This window comes from Orcinus orca, chromosome 8, assembly GCF_937001465.1.
Source record: "Orcinus orca chromosome 8, mOrcOrc1.1, whole genome shotgun sequence".
In the NCBI taxonomy this organism is placed as follows: Eukaryota; Metazoa; Chordata; class Mammalia; order Artiodactyla; family Delphinidae; genus Orcinus; species Orcinus orca.
The window spans coordinates 74,860,155-74,877,369 of NC_064566.1; the positions used below are offsets into that span (position 1 = coordinate 74,860,155).

The 17,215-nt window shown below is 33.1% G+C and overlaps 1 protein-coding gene across 1 annotated transcript in view; it reads left to right on the plus strand.

The window, feature by feature from the left end:
- The window catches only part of CNTN5 (contactin 5), a 1,406,915-nt gene that overhangs the window by 468,997 nt on the left and 920,703 nt on the right, over positions 1-17,215 (plus strand). The gene's annotated exons all lie outside the window — the stretch shown is intronic.

Genomic DNA, 17,215 nt, shown 5'->3' on the forward strand with positions numbered 1-17,215 from the left:
TCTTTCTGTGTGCTGTAACAAAGGGAGCACATACTCTGAGCCACACAGCTACAAGGTTAGATATTAGCATCTTCATTTACTGACTGGTTAGCCTTGGGTAAATTACTTAAACTCTGAACGTCAATCTCTTCACTTATTAAAAGGTGAGAATTATATCTATATTATAGAATTGTTGTAGGGATTGACATTTGTATATGTAAAAGGAATGCTGTTTCTTAGTGCTAATAAGAATAATTTGATATAATTATTCTCTATCACACAACTCAGCATTAAACTTAATGCTTTCTTTTATGCATGCCATTTTTCATATTTATTAAGCACTTCTCAGCTGTTTATCTCCCTTGACCTTTTAAACTTAAAAATTGTATCTTGCAGTTCTCTTCTATCTCCCAGAGTATTTAGCACAATGCTGAAAACAGAAGAAAATACAACTCAAGTTTCCTGTGTTTATTTTCTAGCTCTATTACTTACCAGCCATATAACCCTGAGGACATTACATAAATTCCACAGTTTCTTCATTTGTAAAATAGGAATAATAAATTTCCTAACTCAAGGGTTATTGTGGTTATGCTTATTCACAATCAACATGAATAAAGCACTTATAAAATATTGATTATATGGAAACTGCAATGTAATTGTCAGCTTTTATCACAGAGGCAATCAGCATGAACTGCTTGAGTGAATTATTTTATAATAATGTTATACATTTATTGTACAAAAAGTTTTATAATAGTAAATTAACTTTTTTTGAAATTTGATAAATGTGTTAGATAAGCAGTAAATATGCAAAGAATGAGAGGCTTTCAAATATCATCCTTTTTTGGGAAAAATATAACTGGAAAGCATCAGGCAGAATCCTACAATGTATTACTATAAGAGACCCAAGAAATGATAAATAAAGTTTCTATGTACACTGTCTACAGAAGAAGCAGAACTTTGTTGGACTACGTTAATAAACAAGATGTTTAGTTGACATAAACTGTGAGGGGCTAAAATCTGTAAATATGTTCTACTGCTAATAGGTAATGAGTACATCATCATATGCACAATTTATCACAAGTTTTTAAAGAAACTTGTAGAGAAATAGTAAAAAAAAAAATGAAACCATTAAAAGCCTAGAAACCTTTCAATTTTATAAACATTGTATCATTTATCTAATTAAAAATAATCATGTCAAAATCTAATACAACTACAATTTTTTGTAACTATCAAGAGTGAGACTCTACCCTAGGAACTTTCATCCTTTGGTATCATGAAAATTTGCATGAGATAGTTCCTAGAATAGAGATTTACTCTTGTTATTTTATACAGAAATTTCTCACTACCTAAGATGAGCTTGCCATTATACTAGTGGACACAAAAAAGAACCAAAAATTGTCTGTTCATTCACAGAGCTTCCAACTGCTCAACAGACTTTTTAATGAGTTTTAGTTTTTAGAATTATGTTGAACATTTGTGATTTTCCTAACTGCACTGAAAGTTCATGGATAATGATCTTGAACATCAGTTTTCTTTTTTTTTCTTTTTCTTTTTTTTTTTTTGCGGTTCGCGGGCCTCTCACTGCTGTGGCCTCTCCCGTTGCGGAGCACAGGCTCCGGACGCGCAGGCTCAGCAGCCATGGCTCACGGGCCCAGCCGCTCCGTGGCATGTGGAATCTTCCCAGACCGGGGCACGAACCCGTGTCCCCTGCATCGGCAGGCGGACTTTCAACCACTGCGCCACCAGGGAAGCCCGAACATCAGTTTTAATGGTGACTTAAACAGAAGTCATTTGCTAAATAGAAATTATTGAATTTTGGTTTTCTTCTGCAATCTGTTCCCTGGAAAAGAAAATGTTAAAGAACTTTAACTGCTTATTCAAAACATAATATTAGTGTGGTTTGAAAATTAATAACAATATTTAAAATGCTCTTTCCAATATGATCAAATAATACTTGAGAGATTTGCTAAATTTAGTGTGTAATTACTTATTTCAGTTAATCTTTCCTCTTTAACAAATCACCCCAAAATTTAGTGGCTTAAAACAATAATTTATTATTTCTCACTAAATTTAGTTATTTAAGTTCATCTGTAGCTCCTGCATGGACTCATGCATGTGGTGTCTTCAGCTGTAAGGTCAACTTAAGAGTGGCTCATCTGAGAAAGCTAGTATATCTGGGTCTGTGTCTTTTTCTCCCTCTTTCTCAAGGTGGCCATACCATACCAGGCACTGTGGTAGCAATGACACTCCAGAAGGCAATCTCTTTAGAATTTATCAACTTTTTCTCATGTCCAAATGCCCAAAGTAAGTCATATTGGTCAGGCCCAGTGTTAGTGTAAGCAAGACTTACACAAGAATCTAAATATATATATATATATACATATATATATATATACTGTGTTTTTTGTTTTTTTTCTATAGACAAGGCTATTGGCCAAATCTGGAGATTTTTAAATAAGATATCTGGAAGGGATGGTACGAATCATTAGTATTTTGTTGATCAAATAGTTCATGCAGATTAAGAAAAGTAATTGAGCAAGGTTAAAAGTCCAGTTATATGCATAGATAGATTTACTATTAGGTCAATTATATCATAATTCTAATTCAATGTATTTTCTTATATATTTTAAAAGTTATTGTCAGAAATTAGTAATTGTGGTAAGATATTTCAAATGAACATACAACCTCATGGTAATGCATTTAAATCAGCTTGTAAAATTTGTCAGGAGTATTCTAAAACACTTTTAGGGCTATTTCTTACTGCCTGGGGAGAAACAATTACTCAAAGGGGTTAATCATGCTACTTTAATTAACAAAATGGAGATTTGTTTTATAAATGTTCAAGATTGGCAATGATAATCTTTTACATATTTAACTACTAAAAATGATTACTTTCTTTTTTAAGACTTTATTTTTAGAGCAGTTTTAGGTTCAAAGAAAGATTAAGAGGAAGGTACAAAATTTCCCATAAACACCCTGCCCTGACACATGCATAGATTTCCCCATAATCAGCATACCCCACCAAAGTGGTACATTTGTTACATTTGTTATGATCAATGAACTTGCATTGACACACCACAATCATTCAAAGTCTATGTTTATATTAGAGGTCACTCGGTGTTTTACATTCTGTGGGTTTGGAGAAATGTATAATGACATGTAGCCATCGTTATAGTGTCATACAAATTATTTTCACTGCCCTAAAACTCCTCTACACTCCATCTATTTGTTTGTCCCTCCCTTCCACCCCCAATCTCTGGCAACTACTCATCTTTTTATTGTTTCCATAGTGTTACCTTTTCCAGAATGTCAATTAGCTGATATCATATGGTATGTAGGCTTATCAGATTGCCTTTTTTCACTTAGTTAATATGCATTTAAAGTTTCTTCATGTATTTTCATGGCAATTATTTTCTTTTTTAGTAATTAACTTCATTAATGTGTTTACTTTTGAGCAAAATTATTTACAAAAACTTTTCATTTGACAGAGTGGATATAGAATTGCCTTTTAAAATATTATTTAGTTTTAAAATGAATCCCATCATAGAAACAAGTATTAGAAGAAAAATCAAGATAAAATAACACTATGCCAATATAAAGAAAACACTTGTACCAAAAAAAAGGGTCAAAATAGAAAGAAATAGTTCCATGTTAGGTAAAAAATATTCAGAAGTATATTAATCAGTTAATGTAAAAATTTTAATTTAAAATTTAAAAGGAAGGGGGGCTACTGTTGCAGAAAGAATGTCACTACTAGAATCCTAGCATTGAGGTTAAAACTCCATTACCCACTTGCTGTATGTCCTTGGGCAAAACAACCTATCTTCTTTGTATTTTTACCCTTTCATAGAACCCCATACATTGTACCCCTGTAGTACTTAGCAACTCTGAAATTTTACATTTAATTAGTTGATCTGTTGTTTAATATCTATATGTCCCAGTAGGCAGTAAGATCCTTGAGGGTAGGAACCCTGACTAATTTTTTCCACAATATATTCCCAGTATCTAGTGTAAAGTCAAGAGCAGAGTAGGTGTTCAATAAATAATTGCACAATAAATTAACTAAGACATAAATTAACTGAGAATGTAGTGATGAAGGCTAGTGTTTCAAGACAGAAAATGTCCGTTGGTTTGAGTACAGATCGATTTCAGCATGAGTTATCAAAAATTAACTCCTGTATTTTTAATACAGCTCAACTATCTCCAAATGCAGCATCCTAAGAGGCCTCTCCTTTTTTCTATCCTTATAGCTGCCTCCTTTCCAAGTAGTACTTAAGTCACCAACACTGTTAATGAAAATGTAGATAATAAAAACAATAAAAAGAATGGTTACTCGTTAATGACTACTTACCCTCAGCCACTCTAGATATTTCCTTTATATTTATTATCTAACTTATTCACACAGTACTCATCAAATAAAATCTGCTTCTGATAGATTCAGAAACAGAGACATGGAAAATTAACTTTATCCACTTAGGCAGTGACCATCTGAGTATATGCAATGTGGCAGGCATTGTGTGTAATATTGTATATAAAGTTAAACATCAGTGATAGTAGAAGGCAGACCATGGTTAAATTCAAATCTCTTGATTCCATTGTTGTGTTCTTTGTTTTACTGCAGACGTTTTCATTCTACTATATCCTGACAACAGTAGACGCAAGTAGTTATAAGAGAAACTATGTATTAAACTGGAGTGACATGTAGACTGGTATATAGAGAGAAATTTAGAGAGATATAAGACTTTTAAAATTTTTATTCAATTTATTTAAACTAAAGCAAAGTAAAACAAAAACCCAGTTCACCCTTTTCTCCCAACCTACTCCACCCTTACAAACCGCCAATTATGTTCTCGGTATCTATAAGCTTATTGTTGTTCTTTTAAGACTCCACATATAAGAGAGATCATATGGTACATATCATCTTTCTCTTTCTTTCTCTGAGTTATTTAACTTAGCATAATGCCTTTGAAGTTCATCCATGTTGTCACAAATGGCAAGACTTCATTCTTTTTTGTAACTGAATAATATTCCATTGTGTATACATATATGTATGTATGTATATATATATATATATATATATATATATATATACACACACACACACCATAATTTCTTTATCGATTCATATGTTGATGGACACTTCACTGATGTTTCCATACCTTGGTTATTGTAAATAATGTTGCAGTGAACATGGTGGTGCATATATCTTTTCAAATTAGTTTTTTCATTTTCTCCAAATAAATACCCAGAGGTGGAATTGCTGAATCATATGCTAGCTCCTATTTTTAATTTTTTGAGGAACCTCCATACTGTTCTCCATAGTAGTGTACCAATTTACATTCCCATCAATAGTATATGTAAAAATAATAAGATTCAGTATGTCTTTGACACTCTATAGTTTCTTATACATATGATTCCATTAATATCCACATATACACACATACAATCACACAAAACAAAACTCTAAATTTGGTACTTCTATTATCTGTACTGAAGATATAGATGAGGATGCTAATGATCAGAGAGTTTGTAGAACTGGCCAAGAGTCATACTGCTAGTAAGTGGAAGGCCCAAGACCCAGTCTGAAGGCTGTTTATGTCCATCCCTATTGTCCATGATATTAAACATTATGCTAAATTTTGTAGTTTAGAGATCTACATAGAGACTAAACTATTAACTTGTTGAAGAATAAACAATGATTAAAAATTAGGCAGGGTCTTAAGTCTAGTTTTAGATATGAAAATCATGGAGTAAGTCACTTAGGTAAGGTGTCTAGTATGCAGTTAGACTTACAGAGATGATCCTAGGAGAGAAGCCAAGGCAGATGATATAAATCTTGCCTTGTTATACTTAGAATATAGGATATACTCTATACTTATTATAGCTTTAATTTTTTCCTTAAATTATTGAGCAGTGGTTCTTACAGAAAATCTAAGAATGGAGCTTTCTCACTGACAAAAAGTATTGCTGTTGGAAATATATGGATAGATAGACAGATGAATAGATATAGATAGATAGATAGATAGATAGATAAATCTTAAATTCTACAAAGAACTCCTCCTAGAAGATTCTATTTTTTTTTCAAGATAGAAAACAAAGTTCAGAATTTTAAATGACTTGGCCGAGGCCACCCCACTAACAGGTGCCAGAGTTTGGATTCAAATACCATTCAACTGACCCCAGGCCCTGAGCTTCTTTCACTACAGTGCACTCTCCATCCTCTGGCCATCTCTGTATGAGAGTTGAAACGAGAAGGCAAAGCATCACCTTGTCCAACCTTAACTGGGAATGTACTCATGGAGTGACTCAAATTTTTTGCCACTCTGCACACATCTGTAAACAATCAGGAAAACACTTTAAGTGTTGATTTCAGGGTTACAAATAAATTTTAATGAGTAGACAAATTCTCAGATGCAAAAGCTGCAAATAATGAGGATTGACAATGTCTAGAAAATAAGGGCTATTCTATCCTGAAAGAACTCTACAGAGGAGAGATAATAAGTGTAAAAGGAGCATGACAGAGAAGTCGTAAGTATACACTAAGTCCTAACACAGTCTTAGAGAATTGTCTGTTTTCCATACCCAATCAATAAAGTAGCATTGGGCTTCTCTGGTGACGCAGTGGTTGGGAGTCCACCTGCCGATGCAGGGGACGTGGGTTCGTGCCCTGGTCAGGAAGGATCCCACGTGTCACTGGGCGGCTGGGCCTGTGAGCCATGGCCGCTGGGCCTGCGCGTCCGGAGCCTGTGCTCTGTGGTGGGAGAGGCTGTGGCGGTGAGAGACCCGCGTACCACAAAAAAATAAAAAATAAATAAAATAAAAATAAAGTAGCATTAATGTATGAATGTAGATGCTTGTAGGGAAAGAAGAAAGTATACTTTTCTCACTGACACCTGAGATCATAGCTTAAAATCAAGGGAAATAATAAGAAAGTGAAAAAATACGTAAATTACTATCTAAATTCAGTGGTCTGAAACCATTCCTCATTGTTTCCACTCCAATATTTAGAATAAAACTTAGAATAAAACTGAGCAAGAACAGAGCATTCAAACAGAATAAAGTAAATAAAGGTGATTCCATGTTACATTATAAAACATTGTAAGGTAGAATTCAGGTTAGCATACTCTAAGGAATTAAGGAGGGCCTAAAAATCTACAAATAATCCAGCAAAATGTAAAATTCTTGTCCTATGCAATGGTAAACAGTTCTACTTAGGAATTTGTCTTAAGTAGATCCAGAAATCTCAAAAATTCCAAATAAATTCTATATAATGGCAAATATGTTAGTATCTACTATAAATCAGATTTTTTATCATATAACAGGGTTCTTTTCTTTATTGAAATTATTTACATATATTAGAAGGCATTGTAATGGCATAATTATTTTCTTATTGTACCTGAAGGACTAGGTGATAGATTAAGAAATGAAATTAGGCTTGCATTTGATGTTAAGATATTTATGAATAATATTTTATTCATCTTTTAGACACAGTATCTAGATAAAAGTCTAATATACTGTACATACTCAGGTTTTTTAACTTGAACTAAATTAGTTTTGGAGCCATAATCTTCCTGTTTTAATCATTCTATTAATAAATTTTTCAATTTGGATGACACATCACTCTTTAAGTCATTTGACAATTTCCATATACCTTGAAAGAGTCATTCAATAAATGGCACCCTCCTGGACAAAGAATGAATTTCCTGTAAAATGTATTTATCTGTAGAATTTACTTCAAAGTAAAAATTGCTATGAGCTAAAACTTCACAGTAAAGTTCTGATGCAATTGTATAATATTAAGTGTGAATTAAAAAAAAAATTAGAATCAAGTGGCACTTCAGAGATTACATAATACAGAATCCCTTGAATTTCAAATGATGAAAGCAAAGACCAAAGCCATTTGTTAACTGAAGTAATTGATATAAAACAGATTAGAAAACCAATTGTAAATTGTAAAATACTATATAAAACTAAAATAATATAAGTATTATTTTTGCAATTCACACAAATAGTCAGTGGCTGTAAGAACTAATATGAAATTGTCAACTCTCAGTCCAAAGTCCTTATTCCTATGTCAGACTGAATCTTACCTGCTAAAACAAACAAATAAACAAACAAGCAAACAAACCAAATTGAGGTTTATACTCAAAAGTTTTAAGGTAATTACTAGATTGTACATCTTCCTTAAGTATTGTGGTAGATTGTTATGGTAATGGACCACAATAAATCATGCCAATAGCAGTAGCTGAAACAAGTAAGTGATAATTATGGGAAGATTAAAAAAAAAAAATACTGTAAGGAACGGCACCAAAAACGGAGGAGAGCTTAAACAAGCTTTATTTGGTAATGCTCCCAGGCGAGGTTCACTGGTCCGAGAGAAAGGGGCCAGAGAAGTCGCATCCGGGTGTGGGCGCGAACAAAATTTATAGGGGAAGAAGGGAAAGGGGTGTGGTGGATCCGGGAGGGCACAGGGTATTCCTTATTTGGTGGTCTCTTTGGGTATCGTGGCAATATCTGTTGCCGGTTGCATCAGTCTTGAGACCGTTAATCCTGCCCCTTGAAAGGCGGGAAGGCTGGGCCGGGTGGAAAGTCCCCAGGTCAGTTTCTGGAACTGGGTAGTCCGGAAAGTGTCGGTCTGATGCAACCTGTGAGTCTGATTGCTTTCCTCTGCCTCGGGCCAGTTGGCCTTACAACTACTACGAATAAAAACCTTAAATTATTGGGATTGACCTGAAACAAAAAGACTGCCAGATATTTCTCCAGCAAAGATGGTTTATTCAGAATCAGCAAAGAATTGTTTTTCAGGGTCTGCAACCATGGGGAACCACATGCAAGTTCCCACACACTATGGGAAAGAGAATGCTCTTACTGAGAGGAAAATGAAGTTGGGAGGCTATGGTAAACAAAGACTCCATGGCTTTTCATTGGCTGAATTCTTTCAAGGAAAGGAGCTGTTCTTCCTTTTAAGCTCTGCTATCATTGCAGACTGTGAAAACTCCTTGTTCTGGTCTCCCAACTCTAATCATTAATTTTTTACATTAAACACATATTTTACACCAGGAAGTGTTGCTGAAAAGTGTCCATATATTTTTTAATGTTATTTATAAATCAGTCTTGAAGGACAATTATTAGTTTTCCTATTTTATAAATAAAAAATGAGGAATATGTAACTTTGATGACATACTAAAGTTAAGGAGTGTCAGGGCCTGGATTTGAAGTTGTCAGACACTTTGTATAGCCCTTCCCAGATTCAAAATATGTTGCCTCTAAGGTTTTTTTCTCTTATTTGGATTAGAATATATAAAAATTGCAACTAAAAAATTTGTGTAACAATGTGGAAAAGGAGAGCCTTTGAGAAAGGGAGGAAACTCAGAGGGAGAATGAGAACAGTAATTGAGAAAATACTTGAAGCAGTTTCTTTGATTCATCATTGAAATTACTTCCTGAAAATTTATGATGTTAGAGGTGATTCATCATGATGAATATTTGGTTTAAGCAATGGAAGATTCAATCTTTATTACAAAATTTATTTTATCTAATATCTAAAAAAATGAACAAACAAAATGTAAAAACAAAAACAAGTGAAAAATTTAATAACAGTACCAAATGCCATTATAACCCAAACCTAATGCAAGAAATCACAAAAGTTGTGAGCAAAGGAAGAGACAGAAGACCTGAAGCAAAATGAAGCAACTAAATCTTGAAAATTATGTTTACTATACCCCAAACCTGGAAAGAAGCTAACTAAATTTATGTCCATAGGTTCCTTCTTTTATATTGGATCATAATAAGAATGGCTGTGGGGAAAAATGAGAGAAATAGGGAAAGTGAGCAAAGGGAATGACTGAAGATTGCAGGGTTACCCAGTGAATTGAATAAGCCTTCAGTGCTCCCCTCTGGGAATGGGATACACCTTCAAGTGTGTGAATCTTAGTGTAGGACAACTAGGAATGTCTCAGAAGAAGTAAGAGAGCTCAATTATTCTATGAAAGTTTATTTCTTCACTTTATGTAGTACTGTGACCTTTATTCATGCTATAGAAATGTATCATAATGTTATTTATTTTAGGTATCATATGCTTTGCTTTGCAAACATATGATGTTTCTCTATTTGTCCTATAGCTTCTTTTCAGGATCGGTATATATTTGTGTGTGTGTGTGTATATATATATATATATATATATATATATATATATATATATATATATATATATATATATTTCCTTTTAATTCCCAAAGAGTGGTTTTGGCTATGCCTATTGGTCACAGCCAGAGAAGTTATCATAATGACCAGGGACTCTGTCAACACAGAAGTCTTTTTGAGTTGGAAGTCCATTTAATGCAGAAAATTAATTGTGTAGCTTCTAAGGACAATTTTCGTTGAAATTTCCCTTTACTGATTTTTCATCTTAAACTTTTCTCATTCAGATAATTTCTGAAAAATCTTTTATTTCAAAACTCATGAAATGAAACCACTGTGTTAAGCCAGGTGCAAACTTTTCTAAAACTAGAAAGAATAAATGTGAAAAGTCAACTTAGAGTACACTTTAAAGGATCATCAAGACACCCGCAAAAATAGGTGCTCCTCAGAGGAATCACAATACAGTTTTATGTGGTACATCTTGATGAAAATTGAAGAAAGAAAAATATATTTCCAATCTATTATTCTGAGTATAATTTCTGGAATAAGAAGTAATGTTAAATATCCCAAAGTGAAATCCTTTTGAAATATTAAGGACATCTTGTAGAGAATTATCAAGAGAATAAATTATTCCCTTATGCTCACAGCTATCTAAATCAATCTCCATGACTATACAGAAACCTTTCTGTCATGTTTCTAACCAAGGGATTCAAGAGACAAAATGACAGCTTTAATTGAATATTGTGACAGAAGAGTTCATCTCAAAAAAATGTAGACTTCTCTGACACATTTTCTTATGCTGCCTTTCCAACTATTTGTTCTTTTAGCATTTGAGATTGAAAGCCTAAGTTTTGTTTAATACCTACTTAAAAACATAAAAGCTCCCATGGTACTAAACCACATTAAGTGAATGAATTGATACCCCTAATTATTAGTGTATGGCCGTATCAACCCAAAGTTGCTTATTATTATTTTAAAGTTGAGAAAACTAAGTGCTAGGACATATTTTCAAAAAACATTGCTAGACATTTTAATCTAAATTTTTAATAAATATAGTTCTTGGCTTATTTTATATATTCAACAAATGTTTGAATACCTCTCACATGTCAGGCAACATGATAGGTACCCTTGGTAGAATGGAAAAGAAGACAGGCAAGACCCTTGCTCTGAAGGAACTTATATTCTAATCAATATGAGACAATACATTTTCTGTAGATTTACAAAATTAGTTGAGATTAGTGGATAATATTAAGAGTGTAAGAGAAAGAATGCATCTGTATGTAAACGTGTACTTAAAAAAAATTATTTTTAATTGTCCTCGCCGCTTATGCGATCTTAGCTCCCGACCAAGGATTGAACCCAGCCCTTCGTCAGTGAAAGTTCAGAGTCCTAACCACTGGACTGCGAGGGAATTCCCTCAGTGTATATTACAAATAAAGAAAAATGCAGCTCTGGTGAGACAAAATAGATACACTATGCCAGAGTAACACAAATAGTAGTGACCAACAGAGTTTAAAGGAAGAAGCTTTTGGGTTACCTAGGGTGATCAGAGGTACTTTAAAAAAGAAGCAGGATATGATGTGTCTCTTTAGATATGGGTGGGCCTAGAGTCTGTCATACAGAGTGAAGTAAGCCAGAAAGAGAAATACAAATATCGTATATTAATGTATACTTGTGGAATCTAGAAAAATGGTACAGATGAACCTATTTGCAGGGCAGGAATAGAGACGTAGACATAGAGAATGGACATGTGGACACAGTGGGGGAAGGGAAGGGTGGGACAAATTGGGAGATTAGGTTTGACATAAATACACTACCATGCATAAAATAGACAGCTAGTGGGAACCTGCTGTATAGCACAGGAAGTTCAGCTCAGTTGGTGCTCTGTGATGACCTAGATGGGTAGGATGGAGGGTGAGAGGGAGGCCCAAGAGGGAGGAGATATAGATATACATATAGCTAATTCATTTCATTGTACAGCAGAAACTAACACAACATTGTAAAGCAACTATACTCCAATAAAAAAGGAAAACTAAAAATATAAATTCCATGAAGGCCAAAAAAAAAAAGCAACATTGCTGTGATTATAATGCAATCAGCAAATTATTAAACTGCAATCAAAACGTAAAAACAGAAAAAGAATGTTTAGAATTTCAATACTTGGAGAAAAAAGAACCAAGGTATGAGGGTAACAAAGCAGGGAAATAATTCATTACCCCTTCCCCTAATAGTCTTAGTGTTTAGTGAAGAAGGTAAATTAAACAAGTCCTTTAAAAAAATTCATAAAATTATATAGTTACTATGTTTAAAATGAAAAATTTTTTCAAAAGCTTAAATAGCTTCAAGAGCTATAATTCCAGGGATTATACATATTGTTAGTAAATATGGCTAATGGAATTCAAATATATTGGCAATCACCAATATATTGATAATCACCATTATCTATTACAAAATAAATGATCAAGCTTATCATCAGCATTCAGAAATTATAATTTATTTTTCTCCTTGAACTCAAATTTTCACATAGTTTAATGTAACAGATTTGATTTTTTAAATTCTTTTATTGATTATCTTATTTTAGTTCAGTAACTCTTCATTTAAATTTTCTGTAACCTAATGGGTTCTAAACCTCAATATTTATGAGTTGAGAAATCATTACAGTAATATATTACATAAAAATATATGAGTATATTAAAATTGTGATAAATTATTAATAATAAAATATTATTTGCAATGGATATCTTAAGGAGATGAATGAAGCTTTGTTTAGCTAGTTTCATTATCCAAGGATAAATATTAATTATATTAAAAAAAAGACAAATTTTTTTTTTTTTTTTTTTTGTTTTTGTTTTTTTTTAAAAAGACAAATTTTACCATAAATTCTATCCTTATTCTTTTAATAGATTTAAGAGCTGAGAAAATTTATTTACATAAATATGTAGATAGAAAAAAGGAGATTTGAAATATGAACACCACTTAATTACTCAATATCCTTCACTGTTATATGTTAAAACTCAGAGATCTATAATCAGCCATCATTTTTAATGATCGATCAGCTTACAACCAGGGCTCACACATGAGTTATGTGCTATAAGAAAGACTCAAGGTGATGAGCAGTAAAGCACTTTTTTTAATAAAGAAAGAAAAAGGTGAATGTAAGGGAAAGTTAATTGTAAATTGAGAAATGGTAAAGGAAAATCTATATCTCCATTATAGATATGATGTCATGTGGACCGAATTAAGTAAAATGAGTACCTGTAAATTGAGGTTCTGAAAACTGATTTCCTCAAAGCTATCAGTGCCAATATTACATATTTCTTGAAACATTTTTGCAAACCCACATTGCTGTCCATACTTGAGTTTGAAAACCATAAGAAGGCTATATGGGAACATATAGCCTTGGACAGCTAACAATTCCAGAAAAAATTAGTAAAAGGGAGACCTGAAGTCTCTGAGAGATTCACCAAATAAAGTTTGAATTGGGTGTGGGTAATTTATTAGGCAGTGATGATTGCATTTGAAAGTCTAGGAACTGAGTGAGAATATAATGTACTGTTAGAACGAAGTGTAACAAGTCCTGTGTCATCTGAGTTGGAATATATGAGACACAGGCTGTTGAACAATGGGATTAGAGAGGTATTTGGAGATCAGAATATGGTAAGCCTCATAAGTCAAACTATGACATACAGATTTACCCTGAGGACAGTGGTGAGCTACCAAAGTGTTTTTAACAGGGAAAATATATCTATAGTTTTGTATGTTTTTAACACCCTCTAGGGGCAATAAGGAAAATACATCAAAGTGAATATGAGGTAACAGGGAGTTAACTTAGCAGGTGCTTGGGGGTAATCAAGGAATAAATGATGGTTGCTTGAAATGAGCTGATGGCAAAGAAGATGGAGAGAAACAATCAAATTTGAGAGATACTAAGAATATAAAATTGACTTAACTGACAATTAATTGTAGAAGGAGAGGAAAATATATAATTGTCACGAAGTATTATTGGGAAGTTAGAATGAAACCAAGTTATGGAGTTCTGGGCTGCAAATGGAATGAATGGAGACTCTATTCCCTAGGTATTTGGAGACATTTTAAACTTTTTAAGCAGTAAGACTAACATGATAGGAATGGCATGTTAGGAACATTGATATTATCGCAATATGAAATTAAAATTGAACTAGAAGAATGTGTGAGGAAGTGGGTATATTTTTAAGTGGTACTAGCCTGAACTGTGGTAGATGAAGGGAGTAAAAAGAATAGTTTTGATTCAAGATGTGTTACAAAATAAAGCATGAAATAATATGATAAATTCAAACTTTCAGTATTTTTTTTCTGTCTAAATTATGTGCTGTTCACTGTGTTTATACCCCAATTGAGCTTAAGGTCTAGAAGAGACAATAACAATGAAATGTATGTGTCTATTATTTACAATGGTGATGTGTCTTAGAAAAGAAGTATTAATAAAGGTTTTCATGAGAATTGATAACAAAATAACATAAACAAATATTTGGGAGATGTGAGAAGAGCATTTAAGGAAACTAAATGATGAGATATATGGAGTGAGATATAGACTCAAAGTTGTCTTAAATCATATTGAAAAAATAATGGAGGTAGTATTACTAGAAATAGGGAAGTTAGCTGGTGGGTTATTTTAAAGGAAAAATTGATGACTTTAGTTTTGTTCCTTGTGGACTGATATTAACGTGTCAAAGTAGAAATATTCATTGGATAGTTGGATATGTGGGACTAGAAATTAAAAACATAGAGTGCAGCTGCATTCCAAATTAAAAGATGTAGTGCAGGGCTTCCCTGGTGGTGCAGTGGTTGAGAGTCCGCCTGCCAATGCAGGCGACACGGGTTCGTGCCCCGGTCCAGGAGGATCCCACATGCCGCAGAGCGGCTGGGGCCATGAGCCACGGCTGCTGAGCCTGTGCGTCCGGAGCCTGTTCTCTGCCACGGGAGAGGCCACAACAGTGAGAGGCCCGCGTACCACAAAAAAACCAAAAAACAAAAGATGTAGTGCAAAACCAGAATGTGCAAAATATCAGGAATAAATATGAAAATTTTAATGTAAAGCAGTGATAATTACATAAAAATAAATGTACAGTAAAATGCATATTTTGTAGTAGGAAGCATATTTCCCATGAATTTTTGACAAGTATTGTATTATGTCCTCAGATGTTCTATTCTCCCTTCCTCCCTTTTCAGGAAAGATGTGTTTACTGTCTTTAAATATTAGAAATATTTTAGTAAAGAAACATATAAGTAATGTAAAAGCAAAGAATTATTTTTACAAAGCTTAAAGTCTAAATCAGGAGATTAGATAAAATTTGTAACGTTTAAAATACTTAGGAGGAAGAGAGAGAAGGTACAGTGAAAAATATCTATTTCTGGCCAAGAAGTAGTCACCAACAGGATTTATTCTCCTATTCAAAACAATCAAAAAGCCATACAAAATATATAAACCAGTGGTACTCAGATGTTGGATACCAAACAACCTAGGACAGTGAATTTTTTAAAAGGGAGACTGTAATCCTCATACTCTGCCAGTGGGACTAAAGTGGTGGAAGTTTCTATTATGATCCATGAGAAAATGAAAGACAAAATAGCAGGAAAAAAAGTGTTTTTTTTCCCTTTCACTTCTTTTTTTCACTTTTGCAAAATACTCCACAAGTTAGAAAAAATTTCAAGAAAAATTCTTCAGTTTTTTAACTGACATGAATAAGCATTGTATTGATACCCTCTGGAATGAAACACTAGCTTACCAGGTTTTCCCTGCTGTAGATTGATTCTTACTAGCCCCATTGGTATTGTGATCATCAGAGCATAAATATTTGAAGTATATTCTTCTCTGTGAAGAAGAAGATTGTCACAATGACATTGCTACTCAGAGAAGAGAACATTAGGGATGACGTCTTCCAAGGAAACTAAAGAGTGCTGAATGTGCCCATCCCACTGAAACTTGTAACTGTCGCCTACTGCCTGCTACTTTACTGATGAAACATTGATTTGGAGATTGACTGCAGGATCACAATAAAAACTCCAGCAAGAAAATGCATTAGAAGAATGAATGAGGAATCTGGCTTTCAGTGAAGAATTAGACCCATTATACATATTTTTAAAAAGTCTGATATTACAAACTAGTGCATCATATAATGAGCATAAAGTACCTGAGACTGATTCAATACTTCATAGCAGGAAAGAGAAAAAAAATATGAATAACATTTAATACATTATAGATTGCTTTGCATGATTTATAATATTTGTTGAGTAAAAGTCACTATGGCATCTGAAAATGAAAAAATGTAAACTTATTTCTGATATTACAAATTAATTCTTATTCTGTAAATAAATATGAATATTTAAAGACAGAGTAATCAAGAAAATAATTTTATACTCCTTGTATTCAGAACCTGGTCTTATTATGGAACTACATATTTTAAATCACAATTTTAAAATAAAATTAGATGTGTTAATTTTTCTGAACATAAAAACAATGCTGCCAGCTAAAATGCAATTAAATAGAAAGTAAAACTATATTGTATCCTCAAAAATCATAATATTGTGATGATCATAGGACAATTTTAATGCCCTTGTTACTAATTTCTTTAACTAGTTTTGAAATTTCCATCCACGTCACAGCAGACAGATACAGCTGTTGAAAGAAGACTTGGAGAAAACATTGTGGCTTAACTGGCAGAAGTGCACTAAGCATTCCTTAGACTCTCTATTAGTGATTTCTGTATTCAGCATATACATTTGGAAGTATCATATTCTGCCTTTGAACATAATCACAGTTTTTTGAAATGTGCTCATTTTATAAAACTGAACAGCTGTTCCATCCAGGGGAATTGGGGATAGATGACTGCATTTCTGCATGGGAAGTAGTTGATATAGTCCTAGATATTCATCTTTTCTGAAGAGATGCCAGCTTTTCATTTCAAATCACAAATCTACCCATCAAACATTTTCATCCATGGTCTATTTTCAAGGTGTTTAGTATGAACACATGCCAGAATTAGCAAATAGATTTAAATGTATTTATATGTCAAGGTAAGCATGAACAGAAAGTACATGTTCAAGTTCTCCATGTATT